The sequence below is a fragment of the Bos grunniens genome, chromosome 18 (genome assembly GCF_055505025.1).
Source record: "Bos grunniens cultivar Pamir isolate PY7600 chromosome 18, Bosgru_T2T1.0, whole genome shotgun sequence".
Lineage (NCBI taxonomy): Eukaryota > Metazoa > Chordata > Mammalia > Artiodactyla > Bovidae > Bos > Bos grunniens.
Genome location: NC_141182.1, coordinates 12,309,861 through 12,329,915, shown reverse-complemented (window position 1 = coordinate 12,329,915; position 20,055 = coordinate 12,309,861). Strand labels below are relative to the sequence as shown.

Here is a 20,055-nt window from a genome sequence, read left to right as displayed (position 1 = left end):
ACGGTGTTCCATATGAGATTTTTGAGAAAAGTAGTCTTATCAGATATAGCTGCTGAGACTGCAAGTTGATACAGCCTTTACGGAGTGCTCTTTCAGACATTTTTATCGATCGGCTTATTTTTGGTTGTGCTGCGTCTCCGTTGCTGGGCACGGGCTTTCTCTAGCAGCGGTAAGCGAGGGCTCCTCTTCGTTGTGGTGGGCGGGCTTCTCGCTGCGGTGGCTTCTCTCGTTGCAGGGCACAGGCTCCAGGGCGCCTGGGCTCCAGAGCGCCGTCTCAGTGGTTGTGGCGCACGGAGTTAGTTGCTCCGAGGCATGTGGATCTTCCCCGACCGGAGGTGGAACCTGTGTCCCCTGCATTGGCAGATGGATTCTTAACCACTGGACCACCAGGGAAGCCCTGTAGAGTGAATTTGACATAGGGTATTGAATGCCTTGCAAGTGCACACTTTCTAAGGCAGCTCTTATATTTGTAGAAATTGAGCTAAAGGAAATGCTCAGGTGCTGTAGCAAATTCATAGCATTATTTATATATTCTGAAAAAATGGCAGTTACATAAATAACTGCTAACCCGGCATTGAGTAAATTAAAAATGAGACATGCCCACAAATAAATGCTTTAAGTCATGTTCTTAAGAACCCGCTTGCCAGTGCAGTAGACTTGAGACATGGGTTCGATTCCTGGAGGAGGGCATGGCAACCCATCCCAGTATTCTTGCCTGGAGAATCCCATGGACAGAGGAGCTTGGTGGGCTATCGTCCATGGGGTCACAAAGAGTCGGACACAGCTGGAGAGGCTTAGCATGCACGCAAAAAATAAAGGGGAAAGACGTGTTTACAAAATACACAGGGCAATTATATAGATGTTAAAATAACTTACCAGACAGGACAAGTGTCATGATTTTAAAGTTAAGTATTTTATCTCTTGGTTTGTGGAGGGGAATAAAAACTGCTTGAAATGAATCTGAATCTTAGCACAGCAGTCTGACTTTATGTGTTCACATGTGAAGTGTCTGGACAGCTGAAAAAGCATTGCTGTTTGATTTTAATCTTAATTAGGGGCGTGCCTATATGTCCCAGATTTTCTACAATGAACGTGTATTGTTCCTAGGTTTTTGAATGATGTGGCCTGCTCGCCTCTGTCCAGTCCCTTCTTTGTGTTGTGTGCCTGATGGTCATGAGCTCAGGTGGGCTTTAGGTGTGGCCCTGGGCTGTCTGAGGGAAGAAGGGACAGGATGCTGGTAAAAAGCCGTGAGGGCCTCTTCCTGATCTCATTCATCTCCGCTGGCTGAGGACCGAGGGTGCTTACACGCAGCAGCTCTGTGAAGAAGTGGCTTCCGGAACCAGGCCAGCTCGACACCGGCTTCCATCCTCTCCCCACCAGCTGCTACCTGCGTGGCCTGTTGGGCTTTCTTTTTTTTTTTTTTTTTTTTAATTTTATTTTTTAAAAAAAAATCACATGCTCCCCATCCTGAACCCTCCTCCCTCCCCCTGTTGGGCTTTCTGCAAATACACTGGAATAACGGGCTCTGTGGGTTTCAGCAGTGTGATATTGCGATTTATAAGAACTGCATCATTTGGTCTTCCTTCTAGTCAGGTGCTCCAGCACCTCAAAAGCCTTGGGGTTTCCTCAGTGAGCAGAGCCATCAAGGTATCTTGTTAAGTTAATGGGGGTGCTTTGTGCAAAGTCCCCAGGTCACCTAAGGAGGGAGCTGATGTCCAAGTGTCCTGACCACGTGACTAGAGGGTTGAAACTTCCAGCCCCAGTGCCGACCTCCAGGGCGGGGAGTCTTGGGCTGGAGATCCAGTTCCAGTGGCCAGTGGCTGAATCTATCGTGCCTGTGTGCTGGAGCCTCATAAGCCCTGAGAGCAAGTGATCAGGAAGCTTCCAGGTTCTGAGCCCGGGGAGGACAAGAACGGCATGCCCAGAGCTTGGAAGCTGCTTCCCCCCGCTCCCGGTGCCACCCTCCCCCCCGACTGTGGCCTGGGCATCTCTTCTGTCTGGCTGTTCCTGACTTACAAGCTTTTACAATAAACCAGTGATCCAGTCAGTAAAATGTTCCTCTGAGTTTCCACAAGCCACTCCTACAAACCAAGCCGACCCGAGCAGGGGTTGGTAGGAACCTCCGGTCTATTTACAGCCAGTAGGTCGGGATCGTAGGTGACGATCTGCACTGGCCCCTGGCATCCAAGGCCTGGAGAAGAAGCCTTGTAAGACTGAGCCCTTAACCGGGAGTGGGGGTAGGATGGGGTGGGGGTGGTCTGACACTGCCTCCGGGGCTGAATGCATAGCTCAGAGGTGTGATAGAAATCACATATTGGAAGTGGCTCGAGAAGTTTGCTCTGGGGCATCATGGATCTTTGATCCACCGAGGAACATGGATTGGGCCCCGTGAGACCAACCTGACGTTCATGGGTTAAGAGTATGGAAGGCCCGGTGGGGAATTGGAAGAATGGTAGTCCGAGATCACACCAATGGTGTGGGGGCCGGCTCCCTCCTTCAGGAACTGTAGCTCTTCTCATCCTCACAGCAGCCCTGGAGATAGGGACTCTTAAGAGTCCCACTTCACAGATGGGGAAACGGAGGCCAGAGTTGCAGGACTCGAACCTGAGGCTGGCTTCAGAATCCCTGCTTCTAAGTGGTCTACAGATGACGTGTATTGGTGAGGGCAGGACCTCTGGGGGTGGGCGGGCAGTGCCACTGATTCCCGGGATGCTGTCACTGGGGTGTGGGCAGACAGCTGAACCTGGGAGCACAGAGTTGTCTCCTGGAATCACGAGTTGGGGCTCTTCCTGAGAAGGTGTGGACACCTGCTCAGGGTCAACAGGTTGACTGGCTGCTCCTGCGAAGATATGTCCACACCCTGCCCCTGGGAACCTGTGAACATGGCCTGACATGGATGAGGGTCTTTGCAGATGTGATTAAGTTGAGGGTATCAAGGGGAAGTCATCCTGGATTATCCAGGTGGGCCCTGAATTCAGAACACTGTGCTTATAAGAGGCACGCAAAAGAGAGATTGGGGGGGCGCAGTTCAGAGGGATGAAGCAGAGCTTGGAGAGATGCTGTCTGCTGCCATGGACCACCTAGAGCCACAGGAGCTGGAACAGGCAGGAGGGCCCCTCCCCGGAGCCTCCTGAGGGTGCCGCCCTGCCCACACCCTGACTTCAACGTCTGGCCTCCAGAGTCGAGAGAAGATGGATTTGTGTTGTTTCAAGCCCCGGCGTTTGTGGTCCTCCGTTCCAGCAGCCCCAGGGCACAGATAACAGGAGGAGACGCAACAAGGCACTCCTTGTGCCTACTTGTGTTGCCCTGGACGGGCCGCCCCAGCCCTCGGTGTCTGAGAACAGTCTGCGTAGGCTGCTGCCCGGCGAGACTTCCTGCACGGGATCCACAAGGCTGGCCTCCCCGAGCCCTGGCCGGGACCTAGAAATAGCTCTGGCCGCAGCGCCCTTTTTTGGTTAATGGATTGGGCTTGCGGTGCCTGCCACTTAAATAGCTTCACCAGCGGGGAGGCCGCGGGGAGCCTGGCTCCATTCCTCCTGCCCCATCTTATCATGATGGATTGCCGCTCCGGAGTGAGATGGAAACTTAAAAATGCCTTGCTCCGTACAGCTCCGGGCAAGGCCTTGCTGGTTTGCTTCGCAAAGCCAGGGTCATAAACTTTTAAAAATAGGCACCAGGCTGCCAGTCCTGTGAAAGGAGACTGTGATTTATCGCGATGCACCGTCACCACTGCAGATGGTTCTGGAACTTGCCGGAAAGACTCTGTTGGTTGTGACACTCTTTATTTCTCTCATCCTCCTCAAGGATTTTCTGGATAACCTCCATGGAAGGCAAACATCTATCGCTCTATAACTGCTTCCACAATGGTTTGAACCCAGAGGTAATCACCGCTCTTTAGAGACCGTTTGGACCAAGGAGAAAGCAACTGTCTTGAGCCGCGTTTTTACCGAGTGTGTGAGCATGCATGTCTCTGGAATAGGGGATTAAAAAAAAGAAAAAAGTGGGGGGAGGAGGGTGGGACATGTGCCACCCTGAGAACGTTGCTGTTAAAAGTATATTTAGCCAATTCCATTTGGATAATAGTGGAAAATGAAATTTGCCAGGACTCAGCTGACCCCTTTACGGCTGAAATCAGATCCGCTGAGTGAGAGGCAGAGGGGCTTCCTAACTGCCCTTATTTCTTCTTTTATGGAGGCAAGAAAATGCGGAGACAAACAGTAAGGAGGAGTCACTTCTAATCCTGCCACTTCAGGACGACCCCCACTACACGGGCCGCGGCCCCCAGCCCCCGGTCCTGCGTCCGCATACTGTGGGTGTCCGCCCGGCCGTTGGCAGCCCTTCCCCTGCTCAGTGCGTGGCAAACCTTCTGCATGCGTTGCGTCATTGATGGCCTCGCTTCAAACGACGAGGTTTGTTGCGTGGGTATACCGTGTCTCTTGCTGCACCCTTGGCAATAATAATCTGATTAAAGACTAATCTGTGATCCTGGGAGGGACCCAGAGGCAGGTTCTTTGTCCCGTGAGTCTCCCTCTCTATGCTGAGTGTAATCTGTGATCCTGGGAGGGAGCCACAGGCAGGTTTTTTGTCCCACGATTCTCCTTCTCTATGCTGAGTGCACGGGCCACCTCGGATGCCAGCTTTTGTCCTCCTGCGGAGATTAGATGCGGTCCACAGGGAAGGATTTCTCACTAGAGTGGTGAGTTAGAGGCTGTCATTTCAGCCCTCTCCAGGCAGGGTTTGGAGCCCGCTGATGACAAAGAAGAACATGGACTCCATCCAACAGCCTGTGGGTCCTGAGGAAGCTGGAACATTCTTTATCTGATTAGAGGAGGAAGAACATTTCTGAAAGTGGGTTTCTCTGGGCACAGCAAAAGCCCCAAGCAGGGTCTGTTCTGGAGAGCTGGCCGTCAGGAACCCCACTGATGGCGTATGTCATTCAGGAATCGAATTTGATGCTGTTGGCAGAAATCCCCCAAAGGGTGGGGCATGTAAATGCACAAGGTATATAACTTTTTTTTCAAGAGTTGAGAATTCCCAAGGTGGCAGGGGACAGCATCGTTCAATCCAAGACTGTCAGTATTAAGATCTTTTCACTTTGAGGGGTGGTGGTGCTCCTTATTGTCTTGTGGCATCGAAATGATTGCCCATCTCCACCCCCTGTTGTACATACGTCCTTGAGACTGTTCCACACCCAATAGTCTGAACCTCCCACTCCCCCATCCTTACATGGCCACCCCCACAACTGGTAACCACTAGTTTCTTTCCTAGATCCTTGAGTCTGCTTCTTTTGTGTTTTATTCACTAGTTTGTTCTGTTTTTCAGATTGCACATGTGATAGCATAATAGCCCTCCAAGTTCATCCATGTTGCTGCAAATGCATTATTTCGCTCTTTTTTATGGCTGCATAGTATTCCGTTGCATATATATACCACATGGTCTTCACCCATTCCTGTGTCAGTGGACACTCAGGCTGCTTCCGTGTCTTGGTTGTTGCAAATAGCGCTGCTTTGAGCATTGGGGTGCCTGTGTCTTTTTTAATTAGTGTCTCTGGTTTTTTCGGATATATGCCCAGGAGCGGGATTACTGGGCTATATGGTAGTTTCTGTTCTTAGCTTTTTGAGAAACCTCCATACTGTTTTCCACAGTGAATGCACAGAAATAAAGTTCCTTTAAAAAAGAACCTGTAAGTAAATCAGCGAACAGCCCTCCAGGAGCACCTGCCACAGGCAGGCCTATAACTCTCAGGAGTGAAGCTGGTAGGAACCGCGTGCTGTCCAAGCTGGACAGAAAAGCCGGCCGAAGCCCAGCTTTGCCCTCTTGTCGGCACAAGTGTTAGGTGCTAGGGAGGGCACCCACCTGGGGCCTCCTGCCATCAGAAGGCCAGGCCATGCAAGGACATGTGGACGGCTCCTTGTCAGCTGGTGTGACTTAGCACCACATCACCTGGGCATCAGGGCACCCCTCTGGAACCCTCACTGTAGGAAAACGGTCTCTCCTGACCAAACTGTTCCTCCAAACAATTGCACTTCAAACTCTGGACTTGCCCTGGTGCCCTGGTCTGTTCCCTCCCATTTCCCATGGACACCCTTGGCCCTGGACATCTGACTCTGGTCGGGATAATAGAAGTCACTGAAAAGAGTGCATGTGCACACGTGTAAATGGCCGTGCTCACTATCCCCTCCCCCAGTTTAATGCTCATCCCTGTAAGGGAAAATATCTGACCCATGAAGTTCCTTGCCTGCCCCCATAGAGATTTGAGTCTGGGAACCCCCCTCCTCCACTCTGCGTGGTAAAGCAGACTTGAGAAAGCACTGCAGTTGTGCGCATGGACACACTCACAACGCACGTGCCCCCAAGCCCACAGGACACCTCCAGCTCCCCTCCCACACGCTGGCCCCGTGGCGCGGACTGATTTGTTTCTCCTCCATCCCTATCAGCCACCTTCTCTGGTCCCCACTCCAGAGCTGAGGCCAATGACCATCCACGGAGGGCCAACTCAGAACCTCACGGGGGAGCAGGAGAGGGTGGCAAGGAGGGCCCCGGGCTAGTTCACTGGCTGCCTTAACAAGGCACCACACTCTGGGGTCAAGTCCAACAACAGAACCTTATTCTTCCACGGCCAGAGGCCAGAAGTCCAAGACCCGGGTGCCGGCAGGGCTGATGCCTCCAGAGCCCACAAGGAGCTGTCCATTCCAGGCCTCTCCCCCAGCGCCTGGTGCTTGCTGACAGTCCTTGCTGTGCCTTGCCTTGTAGAAGCACCACCCTGATCTCCGCCTTCATCCTCACACCTTGTCCCACTGTGGGGGGGGCGGGTCTCTGTGTCCAGATTTTCCCATTTTATAAAGACAGCAGTCATCTTGGATTCAAGTCCCACTTTAGTATGACTTCATCTTAGCCTAACAAGGTCACACTCTGAGGCGCTGGGGGTCAGGACTTGAGTATAGACACAGTGGGGAAGCAATTCAGCCTGTATGCCAGCTCTCCTGCCAGACTAGAGAGTCGGGGAAGGCAGCTTCAGCCTGTGAGATGGAAGGAGTTACTTCATGCTAAGGAAGAGGCGAGCCAAGCTCCGGGCAGAAGGAACAGCACATGCAAAGATCCTGAGGATGCAGAGAGAACAAGAAGTTCTCTCTGGACAGAAATTCTTGAGGAGGGGCGGCTGACACCCAAGAGGGATGGGCCCAGGATGTGTAAGATCTGCACACAGTAAGATCTCATTTTGTAAACTCACAGTCACAGTCATACACACTCAGGGCAAGACAGCAGAAGGAAAGATCTGAAACGCTGCTTGGACCATCCCTGGGCAGCGTGGAATGGGCACTCAGGGCTCAGGGTAACTGGGACACACTTGGGAGTCTCTGGTTCCTGAGACCATGTCACTTCTGTGAGGAGACATTTTCCCGTGCAGAACGGTCTGGGCCGGGCAATTATGAAAACTTTTAAAGGCTTATGCAGCAACCCCCTCCAGAATGCTTCACTTCAGCCCTCCTCGTAAACAGATTGTAAAGACGCAATCAGCCCAGAGCCCACTGCACTGTGATAATCTGATGTAAGCCAGGCGCTGATTTATACGCGCCAGTCCAAACAAACATACCTGTAGACCATCAAACTGGAATTTCTTCCATACTTTCTTCTTATGCATTAAGGAACTGCTTTTATTTCTCTCTTGCCGGAGGGAAGTGATATATTTACTTTGCGGAAGAAGACAAGCCACGTGCAAGATGCGAGGTAAAAGCGGCGAGGGACGAGGTCGGCCGGGTGTGGGTTTCAGCTCCTTTACAGACAGGCCAGGTCAGGACTGAGGGGCTGGACAGGAGTGATGTCCAGTTCACTTCGTGATGATGTTTAGAAACAACTCATTAGGTGCTTGTTAGGGGCCAGGCACTATTCTGAGCGCTCTGTAAAGACTAGCTTTGAGACTCCTCCCTCCCCATTTTAGAGATGGGTAAACTAAGGCATCAGTGGCATCTGTTTCCCCCTGGGTTTTGGTTTGCCCTCTGCCTTCGCCTCCCATCACTCTTGAACTCTCAAAATTTGAGACTGGATTGTCTTAGTCCTGGCTGGTGAAAACATCCAATTCAATGACTTTCACCCATCCATCCACCCCCTCCCTCCCTTCCCCCCCTCCCCATCCCCCTCTACCTAATAACATTCCTGCAAGGCTCGGCATATGAATCACAAGGTTGCCTCCAACCCTGCCTCCACGGCTTTTATCACGTGATACCCCAGTTCCTCTGCACTGAGCTCATCCACGTGATTTTGTTTGGTCAGTAGCATGAAGGAGGGGTGACAGCACTCTGGTTCTGAGCCTTAAAAGACCGTGCATGTTCTCTTTTCCACCACCACTGCCGAGAGGGTCATGTGTCCAGGCTTCTCCCATCCCAGGAGGAGGACGGGGAAAATGGGAGCAGAGCCGTCCTAGCTGGGCTCGACCTGGGTCAGCTAGCTCTCAGCCTACCCCGAGCCACGAGCTACATAAATACCTCTCACTGAGATTTGTGGCTGTTTGTTACGCAGCATTTTGTGAGCCACAGATGACTGCTACAATGTTCCCTGGAGCAATTTTGCCTCATACAGAGAAGGATGAAGAAGACAGAGTCATCTGTATTTTCACCATGCTGAGACAGGCTGTGGGAACACTTCACGGTCTTTTCTTGGGCTGTCTTACTCTGAGTGTACATGTCTGTGTCTGTGGGTTTAGAAAACAAGATCTCACCACGTATGTATCACATGGGCTGGTTACCTGTTAGGACTCAGCAACCCCTCCCCAGGCATTTCAAACCCTGCTCACTCCAGAAAGCACCACTTTTTGTCTTCTCTGCATCCTCAGGACATTTGCACATGCTGTCCCTTCTGCCTGGAGCACGCCTCTCCTTCTCCTTGGCTGAGCAACTCCTCCTCACCCCTCAGGCTCGTGCTCTGCTCGAAGCTGCCTCCCTGAGCCTCCAGGCTGGGGTGGTGGCCGCTCTGTGGTGTGCCCACAGCCCCTGTCCTCGTATTTGACAGCCCACCTCACGTGCGCCTGGGTGCTTGCCTGGTCCCTCCCCCAGACCGTGAGTTCCATGAGGGCGGGACTTCGTCTGATATTGACAAGATGACACCATGGACGGTTTTCCCCACGTCATTGAAGGCCAGCTTGACTTCAATGGGAAGTTGTCTCAAGCATTGAGACGCTTAGGATTTCGTGCAGCTAGGGCAAGATATTTCTGCCTGTTTCCCTGAGCCAAGGCTTTCAGAGTTTCATACAACGTAACGGGATTCTTCCCCAGATGAGCTCTGTGGTAGTACCCTGCCATCTCCCACCCCAAATATCTTGGTTGCCAACTCCTGCAGCCGTGAGCTCCCTTTTTATGATAGGACTGCCCTGTTGCATAAACTTCAGTGGCTCCCTAGTTCCCTGGCCGAGTGTGTGCCAGGCTGATCATTTAGAAGTTAGGTACAGAGTCACCGTCATGGTGGAGACTAGGCGGAGGAGAGGTGAGCAGGGCTTTGCCAGGCTCCCTTGGCCCCAGCTTGGTGTCCTTCATGACTGCGTGCTCCCTGAAGACAGGAAACAGGCCTGCCCTTCTTCCACCAGGGTTGGGAGCCCTCAGGAAAGGTTTGATGACTGTGTAAATGACCGACTGCCTCGTCGGGCTCCGGACCTCTGCTCCCTCCCTCCCTCCACAATCCCGCTGGTCGCACCTCTGGGTTTTAGGAGCCCGGGCCTCCCCTGTGTTGGTCTCACCCTTCCTTGGTCTTTAACTGGTCACCCCGTGGGTCATGAGCTCGCCTGCCTGGCATGGCAGGTGCCGCTCTGACTCTTGTGTTGAGAGGTTGCCTGACTGCTACATCTCCAAGTGTGGCACGTGGAGGGCCACGCTTGGCCCAGAGGAAGTAAAATGCCGACTCCAATTACAGACAGAAGGTCAGCAAACCCTGCCCCGAAAGGACGGTCAAGGACACCCTAACTTGCCCCCTGGGGAGCCACCAGGTCTCAGCTGTGGGGCCGTCTGGGTTTAGGTTCCCCAGAAGCACACTTGCTGTAAGTGTTTTGAGCACAAAGGGTTCGTTTGGGAGATGACCCCAGGAAACAGCAGTGGAACCAGGGAAGGCGGACAGGGTGGGGAGGTGGCTGATGAAAGGGTGGATGAAGGGACCCCCTGAGGGCCCTCAGGGCACCGTGTGTGGCCCCTGAAAGACAGTGCTGGCCACGTCAGCCCCAGAGCTCTCCCTCTGGAGCTGGGGTATCCATCCCCCAAATCTCTCTCCCTCACTGCTGATGGCTGCTTTGGGGGGTCCCTACAGCCTGGCTGCCCTGTGTGTGGACAAGTGTGCCCCAGAAGAGATCAGCTCAGGGGGAACGGCCTAGGACTCTCGGGGCAGCCGGAGGAGGAGAGGTGAATATTTAAGGAGCCTGGCAGCTTGGGTGACAGCTGGTTCGAAGCCCCTGGAAAACTCGGGGGGTCTTCATGGACAGAAAAGGTGTCCATGCGGGATTCAGTTAGAGAGAAGGGAAGCTGGAGGAAAAATACGCATGGCGCGATGCTATTCCTATTCAAATACATAATGCATAGGTATGTTTCCCTCTTGAATAAAGATAGCACACGAGGCCACGTCCACACACGCTGTTTAGCAAGCTGGGCACGACAGTGGGGACAGGTCTGTCGGCCCTGCTCACCTCTGAGTTGTTTGATTGTGTTGGCCTCGTAAAGTAGGAGTCAGTAAAAATATACAAATGCTGCTATATGGGGGAAAAAAATGACATGGTTCATGGCACCAAATTAGTATTAAGTTAATAAAGTGGGTTGTAAAACAGTCTGTAGGATTTTTGTTTGCTTGTTCAGTCGTTAAGTCATGTCCGACTCTGCGACCCCGTGGACTGCAGCACTCCTGGCTTCCCTGTCGTTCACTGTCTCCCGGAGTTTGTTCAAACTCATGTCCATTGAGTTGATGATGCTATCCAACCATCTTGTCCTCTGTTGCCCCGTCTTTTCCTGCCCTCATTCTTTCCCAGCCTCAGCGTCTTTTCCAACAAGTCAGCCAAAGTATTAGAGCTTTAGCATCAGTCCTTCCAATGAATATTCAGGACTGATTTCCTTTACAATTGATTGGTTTGATCTCCTTGCTGTCCAAGGGACTCTCAAGAGTCTTCTCCAGCTCCTCAGTTAGAAAGCATCAATTTTTGGGGGCTCAGCCTTCTTTATGGTCCAACTCTCACATCTGTACATGACTACTGGAAAAACCATAGCTTTGACTAGACAGATCTTTGTCGGCAAAGTGATGTCTCTGCTTTTAAATATGCTGTCTAAGTTTGTCATAACTTTCCTTCCAAGGAGCAAGCTTCTTTTAATTTGGCTATAGTCACCATCCACAGTAATTTTGGAGCCCAAGAAAATGAAATCTGTCACTGTTTCCATTTTTTCCCTGTTTATTTGCCATGAAGTGATGGGACCAGATGCCACAACCTTGGTTTAGGCTTCCCCCTTTTTTTTTTTTTTGCCATTTTTCGTGTATGTGTGTTTGTAGGTGTGTATGTATATATATGTGTATTTTTCTATGTCATGTGTATATCCATCCATCTATATGCATATCTCTGTATCTACCTCTGTCGATCTATACCATCTTTCTATGCCTGTCCATCTGTCTATCTATCCATCCATCTATCTGTCCACCTATCTATCTAGGGAAGAGAGGGAACAAGATCTCTGGTTAACTGTGGTGGTTTGGATTCTTTGGTGTTTTTTTTTTTTTCCCGTGTTTAGATTTTTCACATTGGACATCGGTTACTTGTACACTTGAAATTACGAGGCCCTCCAGCTCCTGCATCTGGGTGTATGGGTGTCCGAGAGGAGCCCTGGGAACAGAGGGAGGAGGGTCGTCCTCTTGGTGGGCAGGTGAGGGCCGCAGGGCCACTTGAACCCTGTGGCTTTTGTCAACTATCGGTGCAGCCCATCCGATGGAGGGCTGGCTCAGGATCTGAGGTCACAAGGTTACGTTTCTCATGCTTCCCTGCCCCTGCGGGAGGTGAATGAAAGTGGAGAGGACTGGAGTCTTTCAGGAGGGCTCGTGAAATGAGCAGAGGAGAGGATGGAGGGCAGACTGCTGGGGTCTTCCACGTGGAAGGGGCATGGAGAGAAGAAGACAGGAATATGGAGGATGGGGCAGCTTCCTACAACCACGCCAGAGCCAAACCTCCCCAGGCCTGGCTCATGCAGGTGCTCACTCAGCCAGTCATCATCTCTGTGCATCGCACACCTCCAAGGACCGTCCAAGCCCAGGGCCTTTGCACGTGCCGGGCCCCTGCCTGGGGTGCTGCTTCTCAGCTCCTCCTCATTCCTCCGTCTCAGTTCGGTTGCCACCCTGGCTCTCCCACCCCACCCCATCCGGCAGTGAGTGCTCTCCAACATGTCACTGTCCGTTTTCCGCATGGCCGTGATTGCCACTCAGAACGCTCTGGGCCCTAGTTTGTTTTCTCCATTATTATCTGCCTCCCCACCGTGAAGGCGAGGACCTGGCCTCTCCAGTCCACTGCTGGGTCCCTCGTGCCGGGGGACGTAGCCAGTGCTCCATATGGCTTGGTTCCCATCACAGGTCTGCCCACCCCGCAGATCACGGGACCTAGGGGGATTGTTGGGGTCGAAACCACGCAAAGGAAAAAGACTTTACAGCGGGCGAGCTGGCCCCATGCTGCACTTCCTGTGCGAGTTCACAGTCAGCCCTGCCCCTGGAACTGCCATTACGAGTTTAGATTGTTCCAGAATCCCACTGCCGACGGTTCAAAAGGCGCCCAGCTGCTATCAGGAAATGGCTCAGGAAGGTCTCCGCTAAACACCAAGAAACTGAGATGCAATCAGCCGGGCTGGAATTCAGGAAAGCGCTGGCCCTGGGGCTGGAGGAGGAAAGACCACGTTTCAAGGCTAGAGCAGGCCCATCTGCCCTCCTTCCACCTGCCGGCCGGGGCGGACCCGCTTCCCGCCGCGGCCACCGCCCGGGGCACCGCGCCCGCAGGCCCGAGACCATGAGCCGGCTGCTGGTGGGCAGGAATGCTCTGTGATTGCTGCTCCTTCCTGCTCCTCGGCACCGGCCAGTAATCTTTCAGTTGTGGTCTCGAAGGCCAAACACGAACAGGATTTTCCATGATGGTTGCAATTTTGGCTTGTAATTTTATCACTCGAATCTAAATCCACTTCAGAAATGCCATAAACTAATTGTCACTGAATAAACTGAAATTTTTGAGGAGTTTATAAAAGTGATTTAATGAAAAAAAAAAAGGAAAGGAAAATAGAAAACAAATGTTGCCTACAGAATCGCTGGCAAAAAGGTAGAAAGTCTCTGTTTCTTTTGAAAGCATGCCCTGGTCTGGGCCCGAGCCCTGCCCGCCGAGGCTTCAGGGCCCAGTGGCTGGTAGGCTGTTTGTGTTGGAGCCCGTGGCGTGGATTTCACATTTGTCCCCAGGGAGGCTGACTGGGTTGCGGGTGGGGGGCGTCGGGGGCCAGGAAACCGGTCAGGTCACCTGAAGATAAATGGCCACAAATCAGATCAAACCCTGATCCAGCAGAACGAACCTCGTTTCCTCGATTAAAAATAAAAATAATAACAGAGTGAACATTGGGGTTAAGTAAATGTGAGTTAATTACTAAACTGTGACCGGTTTTCGCAGTTTCTGAAGATAAACACTTCAGTGCGAGTTGTCAGTTTACATTAGGCAATAATTTGAATGACTACCGGTTAGCGGTTTCACTTCATTCATATTAAGAAACAATATACAAAGGGTATAAAGTGATCAAGCTCTGTTTATGCTGAAGAGGAGGGGTGTAACGTCAGCTCCCAGGAGTGGGGCAGAGTGAGAGCTCGTTCCTGGCTTTCCATGGGCTTCTGCTGATCCCGAGTGAATGAAAATCTTTGGGGAAACTTCCAAAGATCTGACAAGTCTGGGGCTGGTCGAGCAGAGGCTATCAAAGCATTCCCAGAGCCAACGGGGGAGGAGAAGAGTTTCGCTGGGGGCGGATCTGGTGGATAAGAGTTGTCTGTGAAACAGACAGGCCCTTCCGGGTTGGAGAGATCAGTATTTGGGGGTCTGCTGAATTCCTGCGTGAAGAATCCAGCTGGGACCCAGGAGATGGATTCCAGCATTTTCCCTGACTGCTGGGGTGGGGGCGGAGTGCTTGTGGAATTCTGAGCTTCCAGGTTCGCTGGGGAAAGTGGGGTCAGGACAGGGCCTCCCTCCTTCCTAGGCCTCAGAAAAGCCTCAGAACCGGGTGGCCTCAAACCCTGGAAATCTCAGCTCTTCTGTGAAAACACGACACACACACTGTGGTCAGAAATGGGCCTGGAATCCCAGGACCGGGAGCCTCTCACATGTTCCGGGTAAAAGAGCAACAGAGAATCCTGCAGAAGGCCAAAATGTTTCCTTTAGTTGAGCCCCTTGGAACAGGAGGTACGGAGAAGCAACTGCAGCTGTCCATCAACATGTGAACAGATGCCGTGGTCCACCCCCCAAGTGGAGTATTACTCAGCCTTAAAAAGGAAGGAAATTCTAACAACAGCTACGACAAAGATGAACCTTGAGGACGCTGCCAAGCGAAACAAGCCAGTCACAGAAGGATGAATGTCGCCCAGTTCCACCTGAATGAGGTCCCGGGAGGAGTCACATCCATAGAAACAGAAAGTAGAACGGTGGGGGCCAGGGGCTGGGGGAGCAGAAGATGGGGCATTAGTGTTTAATGGGGACAGAGTGTCAATTTGGGAAGATAAAAATTCCCTGCAGACGGAATGCGGTGATGGCTGCACAACTGCAAAAGTGTGCTTAATGCCACTGAACACCTAAAAACGGCTTAAATGGCAAATTTTAGGCCATGTGTATTTTACAACAATGAAGTAAAAACAATGTAAAACAGGTGTGAAGTTGACATGAAATGATGCCTCTGAACAATTTAGGCTTGGTTGGCAAATATTAAATAGTAGCCAATCTTGTGTTTTAAATTGCCATCGTCGTCGTTATGACTGGTACCCCAGGACTACTTTGAAACACTTTATGAGAGAGAAAGTAACAGAGAGAGAAAGCGAGAATTAACTTCTATTTTTGATCTGTACAGCAGGATGCTAGATCTGGGGTTGTTGAAAGTAGGATAGTCCCTGTGATGCAATTTATAGTATAAAATGGATAGACCAGGTCTTTAAAATTAGAGAGTCCTTTCCAGCAATCACAGCTCCTTAAGTCCTTGTGGGGCAGCAGTACATTCTCTGCTGCCCAGAGCTGGGATCCACCAAACCAGGACCCGGGGCCTTCTCATGAGTCACCTCTTACATTTCAGATGAGCCAGTGAAGTGAAAGTCATGCAGTCGTGTCTGATTCTTTGCGACCCCATGGACTATACAGTCCACGAAATTCTCCAGGCCAGAATATTGGAGTGGGTAGCCTTTCCCTTCTCCAGGGGATCTTCCCAACCCAGGGATGGAACCCAGGTCTCCCACACTGCAGGCGGATTCTTTACCTGCTGAGCTACAAACGAAGCCCAACCATCGTCCAAACCCTCTTGAACTTCCCTCCATCGTCCCCAGGACACCATGTGGAGCAAGGCAGGATTTGTTCATGGGGAGGGGACAGAGGCAGCCGGTCCTGGCCTGGCAGGGCCCTCCCCACCAGCAACACCCACCCATACCCTCCTGGTTTCTGTCTCACCACAGCCCCAGCCTCTTCATGGTCAAGTGTTTTTAGTGAAGGGGCTGCCGAGTTGTACAAACACAGGGAAGGAGAGAGGGAATGACTTGGCCCTTCAGATGTTACACACCTCCAGTAACAGGGCCCGTGTCATGGCTGATGGGTGCAATTCCTACAGACGCCTTCTCTTAGAGTCTGATCTTTAGAAATGCGTCTTCTGCAGGAAACCGTCCGTTTTGCTTTCTCTCTCTCTGTCCCCCTTCCTCTCTTTCCCTCCCTCTTCACCTCTCTTCTCCCCTTCTCTTCGGCCTACAAGTAGCTTTGGGGCGGCTGCCAAGAGAGAGACCCAAGGCTGGGCACCGAGTCCAACTTCTGTGTTTACGAAGGAGCCAAGAATCCCTCTCTTGGGGGAGAAAGAAAGAGCACATGTATTTTTTTCTTTCTTTCAAGTGGAAGCTATTCCCGTGGCTAGGTCCGCAGAAAGATACCCACTTTGCCTAACGCCCCCAGAGCCTACAAAGCTCAGCTTGCTTCTCCAGGGTTTAAGGAGGTTCCTGGGGTTGCCCTGTGGCTGCTAAAAGCAGGACATCCCCAGGTCAACCGGGCCCAGCTGGCCACTCCATGTCCCAAACCAGTCTTCCAGCATCTTGAGCTTCTCCTCGGGTTTGAGACAAATCACTGCAGACCATCGGAGTCTGGCTTGTCCTCAGAGCCCTAACAGGCTATCTGGCAGTGAACGGAGGCCTCTGATCTTATCTCCGTCTTCTCTGGCAAGCCTGGCTCCACCAAAATAACTTTTATCTGGAAATAAAATAATGCGATTAATGTCCTGTCTGATGCCCTCTCTGGTGATCTCAGCCGTAATGATTTAATGGGTGTCTTCCATCCGCTAATTACCTCGAGTATTTATTGAGTTAAAGGCACTCGGCCCAAAAGCAAGGGCGTGCCCTGCCTGAGGACCGTGTGGGATGGAGCGGGTCCACAGGCAGGGTTTTTTTTTTTTTTCCTTTTCTCCTTCCCCCCCACCGTCTGGCTCTCAGATGGCCCCGCACCCCACCCTTCCCGCTGCAGGAAAAGTGCACGCCACTCGCGAGTGTCCTGGCTGCATTTACGTCACCTAAAGGATTTTCTTTTTCTGGCTCACCCTCTGGCATCGCCCGGCCGAGAGGCTCCAGGAAAGTCGTAAACCCCACTGAATGGCACCGTGGTAACGGCCTGTCCCATCGGACCGCATTTGTGCTTTTCGTCTCATAATGTCACAATGAACTTGGCCGGGAAACTGAAACCGCCAGCTGTGTGTGGGTTTGGCTTTCTGCATTTCTAGGGGGAACCGGGCGGCAGAGTGGGGCTGGGGGGGGCAAGCCGGCTCCCTCGGCGTCCTGCGGAGAGTCCCCTCCCCACTTCTGTAAAATCAGGCTGCCAAGAATCAGGCAGGGACCCCCGCGGAATTGCCCTCCCGGCCCCATGAGCACTTCCTGAAGCTTCTTTTCCGCACTCAGGGCTGAATTTGCCACAGAGAGGCCCTGCGTGAAGGTGAGCTCAGCTTGACTCTGCCACCGAGGAGCTGTGTGACCTCGGGGAGGCAGTTCACCTCTCTGAGCCCCAGTTTCCATGTCTGCAGAATGAGGGCTCATTGGACTAGGATGTGTCTCATCCTGGGATCTTAGTTTCTATGGAAACCGACATTCTGTAAAATGGCTTAAAGCCGAGATCTGCTGGAGGCGGGCGGTTGGTGCTTTGGTCCCATCCGCCGAGTGCCCCCGCCACCCTCATCGGGAGGAACCTGGGGGGGTGAGCCTCTCAACGTTTAATAAATGTGCCACAAAAAGCTCCTGGGATGGAGTTTCAAGCTCGTAATTCTTTTTTTTTTTTTTTCTTTTGAATTTTTGATTTTGTACTGGGGTATAGCCAATTAACAAGCGATGTTGTGATGGTTTCAGATGGACAGCAAAAGGACACATCCGTCCATATGCGTGTGTCCAGTCTCCCCCAAACCCTCTCGCATCCAGGCTGCCACATAGCCTTGAGCAGAGTGCCACGTGCTGTACTCCATTTAAAATATTCAAGCTCATGGTTCTGTGTTCTGTGATTTGCCAAGACCAGTGTCAGCTCGTCCATCTGTCTGTCTAGCTAGCCTATCACCTTTCTCTGTGTCTCTCCCTCTCTGTATCCTAACGTCCGTCCATCTACCTTCTTTGCCCCTTGCTCCCTCTGTTCTCTGTACTTCTACTATGTATGGCTCAGATTTGCTCTCATTTGTTCCCAAACTTTGACCTGTCTGAGGACCCCCTGACATCTCTGACCCAGGGCCTGGGGTGGAGTCCGAGTTCCGCGTCTCTAACAAGCTCCAGGTGGGACCAATGCCGTCGGCCCCCGATCATGCGATGAATATTTCCTAATCTTCTTCTGCACTTGCAAACACTGGAAGTGTCTTCCTGTTTGGTTTCAGAAGCTTTTGAAGAAAGTGAAAAGTTTTATAGAACAAACAGTGTAGACGGTCACTGAATGACGATGGTTCGACTTAGGATTTTTCCACTTGAAGGTGGTGTGAGAGCGGCGTGCATCCAGTAAAAACCGTGCTTTGAGTTTGGATCTTTCCAGGGCTAGCGGTTTCTGGTCTGGCCCTCTCTCATGCTGCTGGGCAGCCCCAGGATCACGAGGGCGAATGGCCCGTGCACCTACCCCCTTCCTGGTTTTCACTTTGTACTGTATGCGATGAATTCCATGAGATGGTCAACACTTGATTATAAAACAGGCTGTGTTGATGATGTTGCCCAGCAGTGGTTTGATGTAAGTGTCCTGCACATGTTCGAGGTAGCCAGACCGAGCTGTGATGCTCGGTAGGAGAGGCGCATTAAATGCATTCATGACTTCAGGTGCATTTATCAGGACATAGCCCCACTTCACTTACACGCCCGCAGGGTCACCATCCACGATGCACCTGTGTCCCACTCTGAAGTGGCTTTTCTGCAAACCGAGACCCGAGCACATTTGCATCATAGGACACTAGTATTTATCAGACTAATGATTCTTCCCCTTATGGTTGAAGCATGAAACTCTGACGAGTCGCAGTCAGATTACGTGTTCACATATCCCAGGGGCCAGGTCACCCTGGGTCAGCACCCTGCAGAAGCCTTTCACATCTGGCCCACACAGGACATGAGCAGAGATGTCCATCCAGGCACTGTTTGTGGTGGTGAGGATGCAGGAGTCTGCCACCAGGGCACTGGACAGTACGTGGGAAGTGCCCACCCCTGGGTGTGGGGCACCAGTTAGGGTCCACGGATTGAGTCCATCCAAACCATGGATTGGTCTTTGTACTGTCCTGGCCGGGGCAGCAGGGGCAGGAGGTGGGTGAAGAGAAGAAGAGGGAGATTTTTTTTTTTTTTTTTTGGTCTCTTTAAAAAAATTGTAATTGGAGAATAATTACTTTATAATATTGTAATGGTTTTTGCCATACATCAGCACGAATCGGCCATAGGCATACATGTGTCGCCTCCCTCCTCCCACCTCCCTCCTACCACCTCCCTCCAGGTTGTCGCAGAGCACCAACTTCAGGGAGAGGGTAGTATTTGACACAAGACCACCTGTGCAAATTCTTTGCCCACAGAACTCTGCACAAGGATATACATGGACACAGGGACACGCTGGAATGGGGAAAGCGCATCTGAGTGGGGACCCAGTCAGAGGGCTTTAGAGAAATAAAACAGGAAGTTACAGAAGGTACAGAGGCTGCTGGAGAACTGAGTCATCTTCCTTGTCTGTGGATGCCCACCATTTTAACTTTTTCACTTTTTTTTTCTTTTTTTTAATTTTTATTGGAGTGCAGTCACTTTACGGGCTTCCCTGGTAGATCAGTTGGTAAAGAGACCACCTGCAATGCAGGAAACCTGGGTTCGACCCCTGGGTCAGAAAGATCCCCTGGAGGAGGGCGTGGCCACCCACTCCAGCATTCTTGCCTGGGAAACCCCACGGACAGAGGAGCCTGGGGGGGCTACAGTCCATAGGGTTGCAAGAGTCAGACACGACCGAGCACCTAAACTACCACTAACTGCTTTACAATGTGTTCTTTTCTGCTGTACAGCAAAGAGACTCAGCCATATGTGTACACAGCGCCCCTCTGCTTTGGCTTTCCTTCCCACTCAGATCCCACAAGCGCCTAGTAGAGCTCCCTAGGCTGTACAGAGTGATCTCACTGTCGTCTACTTTGTACATAGTACCAACAGTGTGTATGTGTCAATCCCAATTTCCCAATTCCTCCCACGCACTTTTTCACTTTTCAAGTATTTATTTCTTATTGATTGTTTAGTTCTGACTCCTTTCTCCAGCGGCCTCTGTTACTTCTGGCTGCCTCTTCTCATCCACAAGGTGCCCAACGCCTGCCCCCCTCCTCAGGGTGTCGTAGACTGGGG

General features: G+C 51.8%; 1 long non-coding RNA gene across 2 annotated transcripts in view; it reads left to right on the top strand.

Moving 5' to 3' along the window:
* Positions 1–20,055, top strand: part of LOC147353051 (uncharacterized) — a 435,406-nt gene that overhangs the window by 140,650 nt on the left and 274,701 nt on the right. The gene's annotated exons all lie outside the window — the stretch shown is intronic.